Source organism: Xiphophorus maculatus, chromosome 23 (assembly GCF_002775205.1).
Source record: "Xiphophorus maculatus strain JP 163 A chromosome 23, X_maculatus-5.0-male, whole genome shotgun sequence".
Classification (NCBI taxonomy): Eukaryota; Metazoa; Chordata; class Actinopteri; order Cyprinodontiformes; family Poeciliidae; genus Xiphophorus; species Xiphophorus maculatus.
Genome location: NC_036465.1, coordinates 7,630,660 through 7,644,374, shown reverse-complemented (window position 1 = coordinate 7,644,374; position 13,715 = coordinate 7,630,660). Strand labels below are relative to the sequence as shown.

The following is a 13,715-nucleotide window of genomic DNA, read 5'->3' as shown; positions in this document are numbered from 1 at the left end:
AAGGCCCCATGAAATCATTACTGCCAAATCTGACTGTGTAAATCGCACAATTGCCCAACGACTATTTCGTCGTATGATGTGTTTCGCACGGTATGATGTGCCGTCTGTCACATGCAAAGACATTCATAAAAACGGAGTGAGATGTAGTTTAGAAATTAGGTGCCTGCTCCGCAGTGCACCTGAGTCAGCCATATTTTGCTCGATGGGATCTGTTTTGGCAAACTGTGTTCAACTGTTAGAACCTCATTGCCTGGCTCATGTGTAGCATCTGTCTGTCAGTATCCTGCTGTAGATGCCAGCCACTTGACTGCTTTTACTCTGTGTTTCAGCCCGCTGCTATGAATCCTGTTTCTTACTTCGGAACTGTGTCCAAGTGTCATCGCGACAGGAATGTTTTTCTGTTTCATGTTGTTCGAGATGACAGAGAGGAACCGAGCGAGAGATAATCGTTACATCAAAATGTTCTTACATCTCAGCAGAATGCCACTTGGTTTCAGCTGATTGTTACTTTTGTGCTTTATCAATATAATTCAAACAGATTCGTAAGTCTTCGTTGATTCCAATCATGAAATCTTACCATTTTAATTACTCTCTATCTAGATATCTGGTTCTATGATTGTGATAACATGAGTGTGATGTATTAGTCCTCTTAAGAGGCTTTTTTGTCATGCAAATGGAGGTTCACCAGCTTTCTTTTCTTATCAAGTGATCTTTTTGCTGTTGGGCAGATATGCAAAATCATTTTAATATTCCATTTCTATTATATTAAGTCATAGCCATTTTATTACAGTGCTGATAAAACAATACCTTCTCTTTGCCCTTTACTCCTTCATAGTCTGCTCTGGCTCTTAAAATAAATTTTCTAAATTGCAGCAGCTTGTCTAAATCATGGCGTGCTTCATAGCGACTTCCCATTAAATACGCAGTGACATTTTTAATGGCCATTTGAGGGGTTAAATCTACCCTGTCAGTGGTTGGATGAATGGAATAATTAAATCAAGCCTGGATGGACTGTCCAGTGAAAAGCCAGGCTCTCGCCAGTGAAGGAAACGAGGCCGGACTATAAGCCTCCTGTTTCACACTTTTTACACAGAGCACCTTTCCACTTCAAAGCTTGCTCAGCACTATGTCTCAAAGATACACATCTCCAGGAAAGAATGGCCTCTGCTGAGATACAGGCACCTCTGGCCTCATTTAACGCCGACTGTTCCCCTCCCCCTCTCCAGGCCTGAATCCGAGGATAGAGAGGCTATCTGACGAGATCACTCAGAGATGTGCGGGAACTTAAAGGCAAGGAGTTACTGAGCATCCTACCAGGAGTCTCAAAAGGGTTCTATTAAAGCATGTTCAATATGCCGGTCAGGGCTTTTCAAAGTGTTGCACACCCTCTAGCCCCGGCAAACTCAAAGGGCATCAGAGCACATTCTGTAAGAGGAATCTGGCCCCATTAATTTAATGAGTCCAGGGTATTAGTATGCCATAGCAAGCTGAGAAAGCTCTCTTTTTTATCTTTGGTGCCGTTTTAAGGAAAGGTCTACCAACTTGGGAGTGCCAAAAAAGAACTAGGAGCAGGGTGCACTCATCGACTCTAATATCAGTTTTAGCTGTCACTCCTCAGGGCGCAATTTCCAGCCGTTAAATTGTCTTTGAGCAAACTGGAGAAGCAGATTAGGAGTAGAGGGTGGCACTCTTATCGGTACCTGGTGGACCATGACGCCTGTCATTATCTCATCTACTAAAAGACAGATACAGGACAAATAGAAACCTTAGTCCAAAATGACTTGGTACATGTTGACCCTCCAACCCACAAGCTGCTATCGCTAAAAGCTACAATAATAAACCCGTATTCAAACTTTAGCCACAGTTAAATCTCACTTGTATACTAGTGAGATTTAACTGTTTACAAGATTGTGCTGCAATACCACAATATTGAAAAAATATATACTTGTATTGCATTATTCATATAACTTGGAGTTCTTCACATAAATTTTACATATTTCATTGGGATGACTAACACAAAGTAATGTGTAACCGTGAAGTGAAACTAAAAGGATTCATAGTTTCCTTTTTGCCCATGCTTCTTTGACAAATAGTTCAAGAATCCACAAAGGCAAACTTTCAAGTCTTCCACAGATTTAGATTTAGGTCTGTACTTTGATTGGACCATTCTAAAACTTGAAAATAGTTTGATCCAAACATTCCCCTCTGGCTTTAATGCATCTTGCAGCCACTATCAACTCTGAACATCTTCCACAACCCCTGTTAAAGAAATGATTATGCACAGCATGATGCTGCAACCACTATGTTTCAAGATGTTTTCATAGTAAGATCAAATATTACTATAATTGGCTGCAATGGATTTAATTTAGGGGAAACAGAGTACTGGAGGGTAAATACAAATAAATACCACTTCTTGTCAATATGTAAAATACAAGGGGTTTGAATACCTTTACAAGGCATCGTAAAAACAGCTGCCAAGGTACTCTAGATGACACACAAACACTCATACACTCACAAAGTGAAAAGCAATAGCAGCTCAGCAATCGCAGCTGGTAATAATGGGCATGTATTAGCACTTGGAGACATATTTGCATAACGTATTTGGAAACACGCTGTGGACTTTATGGTGCTGTTAGCTTCTTTTTTTTTCATTCAGATCTTGTCTTCAGACATTTCGCAGCTAATTAGCTTGGTAAACAGTGATTCTTCTTTCTAAAGTTGTAACATCTTACTTTAAAAAGAACAAACATTGCAAGCTGACAATAAACTGACTGTCACCAATAAGATATTACATGGACAGTGGAGTTTGCCTTGGCCTGTCAACAAGGAAGTAGCAACTGCTGGAGCTGATTAAAGCCATATTAGCATTGTAACATAGCTGAGGACATCGCTACATCAAACGCTCCTCTTCATGCAAGTCTGGAGTCTCATCCCTGTGATGCTGAGGCCTCTTGTGACCTCTGATGGGACCCTGCTGGGCCCTGAGAGCTGTGGGGTGAAGAAGAGTGGGTCAGGATCACTGTGGGGTGCACCTGAACCAGACTTACCTGTGTCTGGGTATCTGCATACCACAACGTGGCCATGTGGCTGCAAGGAGCGAGTGCATGGACTCTGACCTGAACAACAAAGAAGGGAGAGAGCCTGGGTGAGAGGTCAGGGGGGAGCAAAGAGACGTGGAGAAAGCACACATACGACACATCGAGTGAACATGATCAGAGGGACACATGTGGCACAGCGGAGGCAGAACCAGATGCCCTCAGATGTCCTGAAGAAATCTAAGCTCAATGTAAACATGTCAGTTCAAAACTGATTGTGCTTGACTTAGGCACAATCTAACAGCACCATTTATTTCGTTGTTTCCGGAGAAAAGGTATTCACTTTTGCCAAATTGCAAATAGAAAAAAATGATTTTGAACTCCAAAATAACTCCTAGCTCAATTGTAATGAGCACTCTCGCTGAACAAACGCACCTGAAGCCCATTGAGAAAAGGTTGTTCCAGCCAACATTTATAGACATGTGATAAAAGAAAAAAGATGAAAGAACAGATAGTTGACTCTCTCCAGTCCGTCTGTTTTCTCCTTCGAGCCTGTAAGTAAGTTATTCGCCCAGTGTGTAGCTAACGAGAGAGACATATCAAAAAATATCATTTTCTATGAAACTTTTTCTCTGCTGCAATTTCACAGATATACCTGCAGTATGGTTGTTTTTAATTGTGCTATAAATGTTGTTGAACCACTTCTACTTAAGCGTTACAACTACCACCACATTTTTGTTAATGCAATGAGCTGTATTTCTACGAAACATAGCATAACATGCATGACAGGTCGCTGAGCAAATCACATGGGTGTCGGTCACATTAATGATTCAATAGTGAATCCAAAAGTAGTGTGGCAGAAGGGCGTAGGCGTTGCCTGTTTACATGGTTCAGGTCCCGTTGGGTGAGAGGCTCTGAAGGCTTTGTTTCGTGTCTCTCAGGGTTGGTCTTACTGTGACAGGAGAAAGATATTAACAGTGTTGGGGACGCTTGAAGTGGGCCTCCGTCTCCAACTGCATCTCGAAGAGCTGACTCTACACTCTGCTGGGATACATGTGGTCAGACCTACCTACAGGTATGTCCCTATTAGGCCAGACAGACATCGATTTGCCACCATTCTTTGGAAGGTGAATGCAGCACATGCGATTCTTGCGTGGTTCAAAATTGCACCATTAGAGTGCAGGCCTTTTTCAACTTTTTTTTGGTAACACTTCTCATTGACACAGAAAAATTCAACCCAGTTTATGTTGGATATTTGGTGTACCTGCCAGGTCACGGGCTTGAACAAAAACATGTGAAAACCCTTGACTTGGATTTTGGCAGCCTAAAATTATTCTGCTGTCCAGGTTCTCGTGTAGCGCAAAACACAGAAGAGGCAACTCACCGCTTTTACAACTTCATACCTTCACGTGCGAGGCAACTGGCTGTGAGCGTCCGAGTGCTGAGTTCTTTCAGCAGTTGTCGCGTGGTCTCAATCTCTTTACACTTTTCCCTGCCAGGTTCTGCTCTACCAGGCCTCCCCAAACTGTGCAATCAGCAGATGTCTTTATAGAGCAGCCCACCGCTACATGCACTGCCCGCATTCTTTGCCAAATTCAATTGGCAAAATATAATATTTTTCTTTTCTGTTATTATTCTTCTTCCAAGTCCAGCAGCCATGTTGATGTGGCACTTAATATGGCTTGTGGTTGCAAAAAACCACCTCTCTCAGCAGTTTCAATTTAAAGCCAGAGTGATATATCTTTAGTTTTCTCAAGTTAGTCGTTTCTTCTGTTTTGCAGGCTTGCCTATTTGATCAATGTGACAAAAAGTAACACATCACATGCTTTAACCTCCTATGAGGAGGTTGCAAGGTTAGAATATTTTTTATATTATTGCAACAAAAAAACTCAGTTTTTAAAATAAAATATGTCCAAATATTTTTTTATAACTGGTATTAAACCCTTTCTAGAAATAATATTGAATCTCAGTCATATATTAAAAGTAAAAATATATTTTTGAACATTGTGTTTTCTAGTTTCAAGATTTTTTGCTTTTTTGTTTTGCATCTCCAAAGGCTAAAACATAATCTTGAAAAGGAATTTGTTTAAAAAAAATGTTGATTGCTGATGAACCACACAGACTTTAAGGTCACTCACATAAATTTCTAAACCCTGTGTGTGTGTATATATATGTATACATATACATATGTATGTATGTATGTACTTTTTTTGCCCTTTTCAATTTGTACGCTTTGGCCTTAAATATCAGTGACAGCTGTAGGAAATTCTTCTTAAATGTTTTTTTTAATTTGACACATTTGTTGATAAAAAAAGATACATCATTGAAGATCGCACTTTCAAGTGCCTTTACCACATAAATTCAAACTTTGTGAATTTTAATTATCATTATTGGTCATAATCATCTAATAATAAATGTTTATTCGGGAACTTCAGACCTTTCATCAGAGAAAATTGTACCATTCTGTCGCTTTGCTAGTTCCACTTAAGGAAACAAAATCTGTAATTGTCCCACTGCCAATATGGTAGTCAAAAATGTCAGAAGTAACTTTTCTGTGGAACACGGCCATCCATCCATCATGGACATGTGGCAGCATGCATTTTCAGAAACCACAAGCACCACCTGGGCACCATCAGGGCACCGCCATGCCGCCGCTTCTTGTCTGTCACTTGGAATTTCAATATTGCTGCAGAGGGTGGCGGACTTGTTAAGGGTGGGTTACCCGTGAATTGAGCTGTCAAAATTAGCAATCTTTCTGGTTCGTTTAAAAGGCGAAATGGGTCACGCGCTGAGGCAACAGCTAAGACCCAAGAGGGACGGCATAATATCTATCAGCGGGAAATTATTCATTACAGTATGTTATCAAATTAACAAAATATTTTTCTTTATTACCATTTGAAACTAATTATTTTACATAATTGTGTCAGAATAAGTGTTGATGCTTCTGTCAATTATCCCTAACCTGACCTTTGGAAGTGATTGCGATAATGACAACTCCATAAATTCACTTTTTTTATGATTAATTGCTGATTTCGCCCGTATAATGACGGAGATAGAGAATTGTGTGCGTGTCCGTCTGCGTGGGAGTGTGTGTCTCATAAATGGTGATGTTAGATTTGTGCACTTGGCAAGCATTTTTTTTCTTTCGCTCCATTTGGTGACAGATTGGGTTTAAATAACATTATATCTTCACAGTTGTGACTCACAAGCCAAGGCGTTACAAAGTCAGGGTGAGGTTTAGCACTTCAGATGAGGACGAAGGAAAACCAGGTCGCCTCACTTTGTCTTTTAGTTTATCACTTTCTGCAAAACCTAATCTGAGACTCAAGGGACCGTTTCCTGCCTCAATCAGTTTGCTATTTCAGAACAAAACCCATTCTCTTCACATGCTGTCACTTAAAAGCCAAAGTTTGTAGCGATTAGTTGAACAGATGGATGCACTGAAATGGTTTGAAACTTCTTTGAGCTGCCTGCTTAAGAGATAATGCTGCACTTTTGTTCTTTTCAAGCAGAAACAGAATTAACTAAAGTGGGCATTTTTCACATAAAATTATAATTTGCAAAAATATAGACATAAACTGAACAGCATAGGTGCCTAGTCATTTTCAGATTGCCTACTTAGAAAAAGACCCACCTTCACATTGATTAGAGCATGTCGCATTGCAGGGTGCTACCATTGCTCAATGCTTCATAGCTACCATGCTAACATCGGCGCTCTACTTTTTTCAACAAGCCTTCGAATCTGGGAGCCGAGACCATGGCAGGGTGCATTTCCTTTCCGAGCCCCAGGTAACCGGGCATGGAGGGGGATCTTGTTTGATATTGACGCTCCGGGCTCGAAAAATTCAAGACTTAATCTCACATCGACTTTCTGAACCAGCCTGCTCCACCGTCGGCCACGGCCCCATCGTCAGCCATGTTTGTTTTTGCTGCTGCTGTACTATCAAAGGCTAACTGCTTTACAGCACCTCCTGGTGCTGCCTGGGAGGAAACTTCTCTGTTTGCTGTAAAGAATCTGGGCTACATATTTTGACGGTAATAGCATCTTATTTACAATGTGTGAATTTTTTATTATCATGTTCTTTCATTATTTAACCAAATACTTTGAAACTGTGGTGATTTTGTTGCGTATCTGCCACATTTAGGAACATTTAAAACACTAAATAGGGATTTTGGTTCATGGACTCTTAACGTTATAATCTAGTCGAGACTTTACACACTCCGCAGGTAACTCTGCTCACTTTTGCTAAGCCAAAAATCGAGTTGTGTAGCATAAGGAGGATCAGCGGTTTCTCTCAAGCACAAACTGTCAAGTCCAAGAAAGTTTCAGCAGAGTGTGGCCTTCTGCTGCAAATGTAGCTCAAGCTCAGTCAGCATTGATGCAGTTGTCCTGTTCTGAGCTGTCCGTCCCTAAAATCCGAGTCTCAGTATGAAGGGGGGCACAAAGGAGGGATAAGGGCTGTCACTTCTGCTACTACAGAGTGCATGTCAGGAGTGCATGGAAACTAATACAGACGCATTGGGGCTGACAATCAATGAGATGTCACAGAAAACAAGCTGCAGGATGTTGGCAGTCAACTTCCTGGTTACATAATGCAGGTCAAGTCTTAATTATGAGAACATCAAGTGTAAGTGAGTAAATTTAAAACAAGAAATAATACTACTTGGTAATATAATTGTATTTGATATTCTAACGGCTTAAAACTAGATGGATTTATAATTCAAGAAGAAAGAGGAAGTTTCAGACACTCTCAGCATCTTACAAAGTTACAAAAGTTACAAAATCTTGACTTCAGACTTCTATCAAAGGCTTTCCAGTCGACATATTCCCTTGCAGCAACATGCAAATATGTCCTACATCATGTGTTTGTTTCTTGTGCCTATGGTAGCAACCTAGAGGTATGCAAAGCACTGTTAAGGTCAGAAAGCTGAGATGCGTCATATGTTAAAAGCAAATTTTACAGGAAGTAAATGATCAGATTTACTATAATGCAAGAAGTCCTCTAAATATACCTAAATGTGGGAAAAAAAACTATCCTCTTTGAGCCACAAAACACATCGACCACATTCTTTAAATTTCCACCCAAAATAATATTAATAAATATATCAGAATGACTGAAATGTAACTATGTCAAAGAAAAAGCTTTAAGTCCAAAAAGCAGGATTATCACTCATGTGCCTATAAGGGTGCTTTTATTTGACGGTGTGAAATTGGAGCTCCTTTGAAGAACATCCACAGAACCCCTTTCTCTATTTATTTCTCATCAGCAGTGTGACTCTGACATGTGTCTTTTGTACACCAGAATTATGGCTGGGCTAAATTAAGGTACATTCAAAGAGATATGTTACCAGAACTTTTAGGTGAATAACTTTAACTCAACACAAGGAAAATAAGGTCTGTTATACAAGAGGGTTCCTCACTTTTTTTAATGCATGTCCTTAAAGAGATACTGTGCTGAGATCATAGTCCTTTCCATCACTTTCATCTTCATCATCATCATAGGTATATGTAGGATTGTCATTTCAGAAAATCAATAGAATATCTTTTTCAAAGAAAACAAAATTAAGTAGCATACGTAAAAATAAAAGTTTGCGATTGGGGAAAATGTGACAAATAAAAACCCGAACCATTAAACGGCTTACCGTATCAGGTGCAGTGGATATAATAATTGCGTTTTTTCTCTTGTATTGTTCTTTGGTTGAGTTTTTAGAAAATCTAAATTTTGAATATAACTAAAGATTACATTAGAAGAAAACAAATTGTTCTGGTTGATTTTAAAATGCCGATAAAACTAAAACATCTCTTATTTAAAAAAAAATAATAATAATACAGCGTCGCTGTATTTATTATTATTACTGTGAAATTAAAGTAATGCAAAAATAATTAATTTGTTGTTATTGTTGTAATTTAACCGCATTTTTGCCAATTTGAGAATAAAAAATAAAATGGAATTTCTTTTGAAAATGGCAACGAATAAATGTAAAGCAACAATTGAAAAATTACATATTTTATGTTCTTTTTTATAAAACATGTAAGAAGCTATATTTTTGTAATAAATAAAAATGAAGCATGTCTAAATTTTATCGTAAAAATTATTCTTTTAAAAAAAATATTCTTGAGCGAGTGAATATAATTTATTAAAAGATCAGCAAAAGGACATTATGTATCTGATCTAAAATTCAACAAAGCACAGCGACTTGTTTTAGAATTATTAAAGTTTCTAGCCTATGTCAGACAAACGGAATAAACTAAAACAATGAAAAAGTAATTACTTTCTTCGTACTTTTTTGCTAGTTTAGCTGCTTGTTGCAAAAGCCATCTGGTAATGCATCTCTTTGTATTTTTTTCCATTGTTTTTAACATTTGCAGAACTTCGTGTGCGGCTTCAAAAGACACGGAAATCCATCAGAGCGCTCTTTCAAGGTTGTATCTAATTGGCGAGATTCCCTTATTTCAAGTCCTTTTTTTTTATTTCTTCAAGGGACATTGTTTGGAATAAAAAGCTCTCATCCTAATCAAATAATATGCAATGATAAATAAGAATCCCAGTTTTTGATCAAAGCCTCTGACTCAAATCAAATGTTTTTCTAAGACACTCCAAGTCTCCAAGTGTGAAACTTCTCTGAGTTTCGGAAATAAAAGGCCGCCATCTGTTTTTTGTATGTTTGTCTGTAGAGAGGACATTGAACTGTCAGCAGTGTCCCTCCTACTCATCAGGACTGTTAGATATCCTGACAACACAAATGTTTTATTCCTTAACAATCTTTTGAATTGTATTTACATCAGTAGGTCAACTGTGGTCAAAGTCTTAACAATAAATATTTTCTTTTTGATGAAAATAGAGTTCAGATCAGTTGTTTTATTTAAGCAAATTTAGTATTTAATTAAATGTTTAATGAAAAATTGGATTTGAACATTTACGTAAAAAAGGCGGGTATTTTAAAAGTAAAATTATTCTGTTTTATTCAAAAAAGATAAAATAACATTGCATTTTGATGCATTATTATTCCATCTTTTTCTTTTTTTCGTTTTTACGTTCTCAACTACATTATTACTGTAAAACATCCAGAATGTATTCACTTCGACGCAACTTAAAAAACCTGATCAGCGGGGAAACTTTGCTGGGGGAAGAACAAGAAAACTTACCAATCTTACCCTTTGAATCTCAAAGAAAACTATCTCTTACATGATTTTCCAAAGTTAGTCCATTGCACTGAAAGAAACGAAGGATAAAAAAGAAATTCCAAAGGCTTCCTCGTGTCGAACTTCGAAGGCTTTTAACTGAAAAGACTCAAACAGACTTACGTATGAGGCTGTCACATTTGCTCGTCTCAAAACTTCGAATCTGAGCGGAAAATATTTATGTAGTCACTCTTTTCCGAAAACTAAAGTCATTTGAAGAGTGTGCCGTTATTTTATTTACTCTATTGTTCACTACATTGTGCAAATTTGTAAACTACGTCATGCTGGGAAAGCTAAATTACGTGAGCGCTGAGTTCTGGCGTAGCCTTGACTTGCAAGGATCTATGGGTCAGTCACGTTACCGCACACGTGAAATACTGTAGACGACAGTAACAGTTAGCTGCCAACACAAAATGGGCAAAATTTGACACCTCGGCATGCTTCTTGCTCGAAAGTCATAAAGAGTTAACCTCTCATTTGATGTTTTTGTGCAGTAGCATGAGCATCAGCTCCATCTTCCTTCCCCTGTGTTAGCTTAGCAACAGCAGCCATTTTGTCTGCGTTTACATTGGCTGAGAAGTGTTTCTCAGGTCGTGACGCATTTCTTTAAGATTCTTGTCAGGAGATGGTAGGAGCAGTTTCATCTGAAAATTTGCAGGGGCAAAAGCTCTTAATTTGGACCTTTAACCAAGATGTCAGGTGCAAAAACGTGGATCATTTCAGGCATGCGCTGCGCATGTCCTGAGCATTGATGCTTTCATTTTCCTGCACAGAAGGTGCCAAATGGTGCTTAGTATTAACCACATAGCTGTCACACAAAGGCACACACATACAATACATTCATGTGCATTCACATCCTGCATGCGCACACACGTGTGCACTGATATATATAAATGAGATGAAGTTATCCCTTTCTTAGAGGCTGCTTCAACCACCCGCTGTGCTCTCCATCACACTACGTAGACAGCCGACCACAGGATGTACAAACCCAGGAGTCTAGAGGTCACCTTGGCTCGTTTGCTTTACAGGGATGGATCCGCGGCGGTAGAGTGGACCACCACCATCCACAATCATACCGCTACCAACATGTCAACACTCCAGTTTAACCAGAACTTTAGTCAAGCTTTAAGGGTAAGTAGTGCTAGTTCTGCCTTTTTTGAAAAAAAAAAAAGAAGTCAGATATCTGCTTTGTAGTTACGTTTGTAAAAACTCTGAAAATCCTTAATTTACTTTCATGTTATTAGATTTTCATGCTTCTTCTCAATTTTTTTGAATTATTGACTAGAAATTATTTCAATTATCTGTTTCACAGAACAAAATTATATTGTACTTGCTTTTAAAAAAAACATATTTATAACATATTGGCGATGTAAGCAAGTAAATATCAATAAACACACTGTTACTACAAGAACGTGCTCTGTTGGTTTTTTTAGATTTCTGAGTCTGTTGTTAAGTTGCAGGCCAAATCACCAACCCTTGGCCAGATATTGCTGAGCTCAGGCCTAACGCTGCTACTGTAATCTATTGCAGATACCTCTGTCACAAACAAAGAGATACACACACAGAAACTCACCTCTCCTCTGCAGAAAGACTCCATCATAAAAACACTGGAGTCTCGGCTGATTCTTGTAAGGTCCCAGATGTCCTTGTTACTGAAGCAGAGAAGGGGAAAAGACCATGGGGACTGAGGCCCGGAGACAGGGCTTTCTGTATTTCAAGAGAGCCGGCCTGACTACCCCTGTAAATATAGGAGAGCAAATCCTTTTCAGGTTGAGAGTATGACTCAGGACTGCCACATAAATCAGTGCAGGCCCAGCCCGGCAAAGGCTGGGAACGCCATGGGAGTGGTAGGCGGCTCTACGGTGAGGTTTTTGGGGAAGGATTATGGATTGAGACGTACAGCTGGGAGGCTAAAGTTACACTTTTCATTACCACTTCGAGGGGGTCTTGGCTGCCTGGAAGCCAGTCAAATTTGTGAAGACTGCTTTCTCCCCCTGGAACGGTTGTAATTCTGCAGGCACATTCTTAACCTGAGGATAATTGTTTTTGATATGGCAAGAACAATTTGGCGCAAACGCATTGGGAAATGCTATTTCTTTCTCTCTTTTTTTGCCAGTGAAAGAATGAAAAAAGAAAAAAAGAGAAGGGAGAGGGTATTGTGAAAAGTCCTCATTCACCAAAAGACCAGAGTAAAGAGAGAGCAGTATGCCCCCTTCTGGCTCTTTTCTTCTCTCCCTCTTTTCTTCTCCTTTTTCCCTGGCGTCTGGAGATGTGAAGAAACGTCTTTTGATCAGTCCTGACAGAGCCCGGGCCATGTGAAGAGGGTGGCTAGTGGGACTCTGCCAATCCGTGCAAGGCAAAAAATGTTCCTAATAAGAGAGCAATAAACTAACGAATGCTGGGTGTTTGTCTGATCCACATCCTGGGTAAAGTTTGTGCCAGCACACCCAGTGCCTTCTGACGTGTATTCGACTCTCATCAGTTTCTGGACCATTTGCCAGGTCATTGCATTTCACCTGCTCACTCCCATATGGTCTGACTATTTCTGCAGCAGTCTTAAACTTAGTAGGCACACCAAAATAGAAAATTGGCTTGTTCTAGTTCTAAATTTACGCTATGGAACAGGATCACAGCTCCACATTTATGTCACTTTCTGAAAACATGTACAAAGTTTGAAAACGGAAGTGCAGGGTCGGTTCCGAGTTGTTTACACATCAACTCAGGTTATTCCCAAAGCTCAGTGCAGGTTTGAAGGGGTCATTTATCAAAGAACTCAGTTCTTTTCATAGAACAAAACAAGGAGATAGGCACGTCTCATCTTCTCAATGCAGGTCAAATAAACACATCACCTCCACTACAGGAGGAGCAGGACAACAGCACAGCTGCCAATTCCTGCTTTTTATACCGGCCTGCACCAACAGCAGTGCTGCGGGGCATCCCAGGCACAAACAGGTGCTCAGTTGGTGGAGTTCGTGCTGATCTTCAGCACCGTGAAGGTGCTAAGTGTTGGATGTGTTAGGGCTTGTGAGGTTAGGCTGGCCAGACTTTAATGGTTTGTTGGTGAGTCCGCGACTCAAGCACTGATAATTAAGGTGAGGAGAGGCGACTCGGCAGTGCCGGGGGAGACCGGCGAGGGGGACTGGCCCACGCCTAGTGGGGAGGAGAGGTCTGCCGCAGGAGGGACCAATCAAGTGTGAAGTCGAGCGCGGACCCTGGGCCTTCGTTCAGTGGGAAAAGCCTTGGCCACTAGTTCAGAGCGCCGCAACTTTCACGGATTAGTAGAGACACTATTCTGAGGGCTGAAAGGGGAACACAGCACGGAGGCGGCATCAATGCATGTGTGCACGCACACAAACACACAGTCTCCCTCTTTCTTTTTACCCTCGCCCTCCTGCACACAAAACCCACCAACAGCTGGGAGGAGGGCTGTAGCAATCGCCACATTACCATGGTAACGGCATATATCACATTTGGGCCAAAATGAAGACACATTGTGC

At 40.0% G+C, this 13,715-nt stretch overlaps 1 long non-coding RNA gene across 2 annotated transcripts in view; it reads left to right on the top strand.

Annotated features, from left to right (window-relative positions):
• The first annotated feature begins 3,977 nt into the window (after positions 1 to 3,977).
• The window catches only part of LOC111606830, a 31,100-nt gene continuing 21,362 nt past the window's right edge, over positions 3,978 to 13,715 (top strand). Inside the window, exons 1-2 of one of the 2 annotated variants that reach the window (XR_002752255.1) lie at positions 3,978 to 4,110; positions 11,247 to 11,349. This is a non-coding gene — a long non-coding RNA (uncharacterized LOC111606830). Of the gene's footprint in view, positions 4,111 to 6,678; positions 7,071 to 11,246; positions 11,350 to 13,715 lie in introns of those variants that run through there. The other variant, XR_002752254.1, reaches the window with a different exon arrangement.